This window comes from Quercus robur, chromosome 8 (assembly GCF_932294415.1).
Source record: "Quercus robur chromosome 8, dhQueRobu3.1, whole genome shotgun sequence".
In the NCBI taxonomy this organism is placed as follows: domain Eukaryota; kingdom Viridiplantae; phylum Streptophyta; class Magnoliopsida; order Fagales; family Fagaceae; genus Quercus; species Quercus robur.
This window is the reverse complement of record NC_065541.1, coordinates 36,854,243-36,859,759: the sequence shown is the minus strand read 5'-3', so window position 1 is coordinate 36,859,759 and position 5,517 is coordinate 36,854,243.

Sequence of the window (5,517 nt, the reverse complement as noted above, 5' to 3'; positions counted from 1 at the left end):
TTTTGAGTAGTGGAAGATGTTTTTATCCCCTATGATACTATTTTGGTGTTTTGGCTTGGGTTGCTTTTATTTAGGGAAGAGTTTGGTATTCTTTTAGCATGATTTTGGAAATAAAGTGGGTTTGCTCTAATTGATTGTCTTTTGTCAGAAATTTCAGACCATTAAGAGGCTCACCTAAGTGAGGTCTAGCAGATGGAGTTGGCCAATGAGAGCCAAATATGTTTTAAAGGTAAAAGTGGGTTAGGGCAGAAACTTTAGGCCGCAGTCACATAGAGCATAAAAGTTGTTTTGGGGTGGAAATTTTGGATACAAGACTTCCTCCATGAGCTTGAGGTGCTACCAGTGTCCCTTGCCTACTTGGTAGCACGCATAGGCTGAGCTCATGTAAAAAGTCCGAAAGAAATCGACCTATACCCTCCAAACCACATTTCCTCAATTCCCCCATAAGTCACATGGGCTTGGGCCATGCTTAAAAGAATAAAATATAATATAATATATGAATTGAGCCCACAAAGAAGTCAGGCTTGGTTGAATCGGGCTTGTACGAAATGTGTCGCGAAAACGGGTATCAACACCACTCAAGCTCTTGTAGGGGAAATGTCCTGTTGAGATAAAATACCACTCAAAAGAGGCAAATATGACCTGGAATCACTAGATACATGTTATAGGAGTTAGTAATAGAGAATACCCAGCCCTTATCCGGATGGGAATGCCACAGAATGCTAGAAAATAAAACAAAACTTCCTTTGTCTAGTAATAGAAAGTGGTGCAGCCAGCACAAGGTAGTGGTGGTGGCTAGGCAGCCAGCAAGCCAGTGGGCAGTCCGGGAAGGACACCCACAATAGGCCAAAAGTAGTTGAAGGGTGAAATTGTAAATCTTATCATGGCAGGTAATATAAAAATGCCTCAGCCGTGCGCAGTAAGGAATAACAAGAACGAAAGGGAAAAATAGTAAGGAAAAACACTGAAAACAGAAGAAGAAAATAGAGAAAACAAAGAAGGTAGGATAACGGAGAGGAAAAAGAAGTAAAAAAGAGTAAAAAGAATGCACCAATAGGCTACCCACTTCTCTCTCTCTCAATAGCCCATTCTCTAGCAAGCTAAGAGTTTGAAATTAAGCCATTTAGGTCCATTTTCCAAAGTAAGCAATTTCTATGGTAGGACTTCCATGTGAAGTTACCCACATTGGGGATTGGTTCCCTTCTTGGACTTAAATCTACCAAGGAGCCAATTTTAGCAGACTAACCCCCTGTCTTCATTTATCATAATTGTTAAGTGCTAACGTTGTTTTCTTTGTTGCTTATTCATTCCTACCATACTTACGTTATCGTATTTTCCTTTTTGCAAGATTGTTTAAGCATTATCTTTTATCAATAGTGAGCACGTTAGTTAAAATATTAGTTGTCCTGCTGTATTAACTCTTTTCTCTTACTATAACATTTTTGTGACAGTATACCCTATCGTGGGCACATGATCTAGATCCCTGCTAGGGGTTCTAGTTTGCGCATATGCTGGCTTAAGGTAGGTTTCAATTAAGCCAATCCCGACTCTCATACCCTAGAATCATTGGGCCACAGCACGACCCTTAAGCCAATCCCGACTCTTTTACTCCAAAATCATTGGGCCACAGCACGGCAGAAGCAGTCCAGCCCAAGATATAAAAAAGGCCCACCACATTTAAATTGGCGACTTCGCTAAGGAGTTGGGAAAAAGAAAGGGATGGCAGATAAAGCCCTCATAAGTTATGCCCCCGAGATCGAAAACAACATGGAACATGAGCACCATGCCCTCGCAGGTAGAATCAAGACCAAAAACACCTACCAGCACTAGCCCAACCAAGTGGAAGGTGTAAACGGAGCGAGGCTGGACCACAGCTGCAGCAAAGAGTTCTTACTGATAATGCCAACTTTTTCATCGCGGTGCTGCAATCCGTGTAGCATTCCTAGCAGTAGATAATGGAAGAGCTGCCAGATGAAGGCAGACAAGACGAAAGAAAAAGGAAGCCAGCATGACCTAGAGCATACGACAGACAAGGAAGAAACCCATGTGAGGGTGGTCCGCAAAATGCAGAGCAGCAGTTCATTACCATGGCCAAAGTTGCTATGCTTCTAGAGTAGGAAAGGGCCAAAGAGCCAAAGGAAAGATTTTATGCACGAAGGCCTCCTTACCCGCTGAGAATACTCAACGAGCCATATCTTGAGAGATATGAACCACAAACCTTCACACAATATGATGGCATAAGGGGAAGTGCTATCGAACATGTGAGCAAGTTTATTGACACCCTTAGCCCCTACACGGCAGATAAGGACTTGTGTCTCTGGGAGTTTTCTAAATCCCTATGTGATCGCACGTACACTTGGTACACCGGATTGAAACCAGGGTCAATCCCGACTTGGGATGACATGGTGGATATGTTTTGCACTAAGTACTTTCATGGAGAAGAGACAGTAACGCTTGTAACTTTGCAAGCGATCAAGCAAAGGAGCGACGAGGACTTGATGGAATACATCAAGAGATTCAGAGACATAGCTCTTTACTGCTATGATCATTGTGAGGAAAAGACATTAGTGGAAATGTGTATGGGTAACATGATTATGGAATACAGAGTTGTTTTGGAGAATTTAGAAATCTCCCAATTCACATAGTTACTGCAGAAATGTAGGAAGACCGCCCAATCAGTAAGGCCAAACTCTAATAGGCCCAAAGAACGGAGGTTCACTCCATAGGCCATGGTTGTATCAACTGGCAAAAGGAAAAGGAAGGCAAATGGGAGGGAATACAATACCCCCTTCACTATTGCCATGTACACCAAAGGAGCTAGACGTGCTCCTAGATAAATGGATTGCAAATGGGGTTTTCAAGCCCAACCAAGTTTCCAAGGAACCCACCAAAGAGGAATGAAGGGACCCACGTTTCTGCCGTTTACACAATTATGTGCAACACCCTACTGTAGAATGCTGGGCGCTCCGCAGACTAGTACATCTCAGAATCAAAGAAGGAACTCTTGAGTTATCTCAGCCAGAAGTCCAGAGAAACCCACTCCCGAACCACAAGGGAAAAGTAGTAGCAGCAGCAGTCGTTATTTGCGCGGATCCAGAGGAAGACAAAAAAGAAAGGCCAGCCCTACTTGCCACAACAATTACCACTTTGCAGAAAAGTTCCAGGTTCAAGAACATGTTTAATCAGTTGGAACTCACTATAAATGAGTGTAGAATTGCCACAGAGGCTCTGGTAAGCATTGCCTCAGGGGCAGAAGTAGAATGCTTGTCGGCAGAAACCAGAGCTGATAAAGCCTTCTTGCAAGACACAAATGAGATCACTTTTAGTGATGAAAACATGGAAGTGGAGTATTCAGATCATAGACCCTTTTACTTGGCGGCCTCCATAAATCAAATCCCCATCAAAAGGGCCTTGATTAATATAGGTGCTTTTGTAAACCTTATCCCACTTGGCACGCTGCAAGTAGCAGGAATTTTAGAAGGTAAAATACAGGGATGCCCAATGGAGGTAACAGGATTTGGGGGAAGAGGTGAATATACCGTAGGCCACGTCCAATTGTGGTCGAAAGTGTGACCAATAGCCTCCTTGGGCCGCTTCCATGTAGTGAAAATAGAAGTCTTATACCACATATTATTGGGAAGGTCGTGGTTGCGTAAGTATCAATTAGTCCCTTCTACCTACTATCAATGCATGAAGAGAAGGCTGAACGGCAGAATGATACAGATTGCAACAAACCCGTCACCCTTAAAGCAAGCAGAGGCTCATCTAGTAGAAACCATGTTTTACGATGAGTGGGCATCATCCGGTGAAATTTTGGTGTCCAAACCACAAGGCACCTTCGTCCTTAGGTGGGAGGATATTCAGGATGACCCAAAGCTCGATCTGAGAGGGCTGCTAATGCGAAGAAAGAAGAGGAAAGAAGCGCCCGCCTTGGAGTCAAATGATACACACGATGCGTCAAGGTTTAGACCCCTGATGATAGGATAGTCTACAAGTTATGAAGGTGCGTAGGGCCCACCTACAATACACAAGGGGGTCCTAGACAAGGGCCACAACATAAAAGTTTGGTGTTGTGTGTAGCCCAGGAAAATTCGAAGGAAGAAAGCGATACAAAAAAAGAAGAGGAAATTATAGCAGAAAAGGATACATAGGTAACAACATAAGAGAAAATGGAAGAACTCGATTTGGTCTTCGACCCACAGAAGTCAAGACCTATTTCGATAAGTTCAAAACTGTCAAAGGAAGAAAAGTTAAAGCTGATACTATTGTTGAAAGAGTTTAGGGATGTTTTTGCATGGGACTACAACGAGATGCTTGGGCTAGACCTAGGATTGGTAGTGCACATGCTCGACGTAGATCCTGAGGCTAAGCCGATGGCTTAGCCTGCCAGAGTGTTTCATACCGAAATAGAAGAACAGATAGTAAAGGAAGTGTAAAAGTTGTCGTCCAATATTGTGCCAATGAAGAAGAAAAATGGGCTTATAAGATGCTTCGTAGATTTCAGATCCTCAACCGAGTCTACCCAAAGGACAAATTCTCACTGCCAAACATGGACCTACCGATAGACTCTGCAGTAGGGAACACCATGTTCTCCTTTATGGACGAATTCAGTGGATATAATCATATTCGAATAGTGCCAAGGGATGTAGAGAAAACCGCTTTCAGAACACCCATAGATAATTTCTACTACACTGTGATGCAATTTTGGGTTGAAAAATGCAAGCGCAACTTACCGATGCACGATGACCGCCATATTCCATAATATGATGTATCGCGAGCTAGAAGACTATGTAGATGACATAGTTGTGAAGTTGAGGAGGTGAGAGGACCATGTTAAAGTATTAAGAAAGGTGTTTGAAAGATTTAGAGTTTTTAAGCTGAGAATGAATCCGCTCAAGTGTGCTTTCAGAGTATCTGCCAGGAAATTCTTGGTGTTCTTGGTCCACAGCAGAAGAATAGATGTGGACTCAGCCAAAACCACAACTATAGCAACCATGAAGCCACCTACCACAGTGAAGGAATTGAAGAGTTTTCTAGGGAAAATTTCTTACATCCGAAGGTTCATCCCGGGCTTAGTGTCAATCACTTCAACCTTTGCCAAATTGCTCAAGAAGGGACAAAACTTCGAGTGAGGAGAGGCACAACAAACAGCCTTTAGAAGGCTACAGCAAATTATGACAAACCTCCCTACAGTGCAAACCCCAATCTGCAAAACGCTACTGTTGCTCTACTTGGCCTCAAGCCTGTATGCCAAAGGTGCTTTGATCACCTAAGAAGATGGAGGCGATATCGAGCAACCAATCTATTGTGTGAGTCACGCTCTAAAGGATGCGGAGACCGGCTACCCTAGAGCAGAAAAAGCATGCCTGGCAATAGTATACGCATCACAAAGGTTGCAACAATACTTTCTAGCCTACGAGATATGCTTAATGACAGAGTCTCATGCAATCAAAGCTCTTCTACAATAGCCAATTCTCTCTGGGAGGATATCTCAGTAGTTGTTACAATTATCACAAT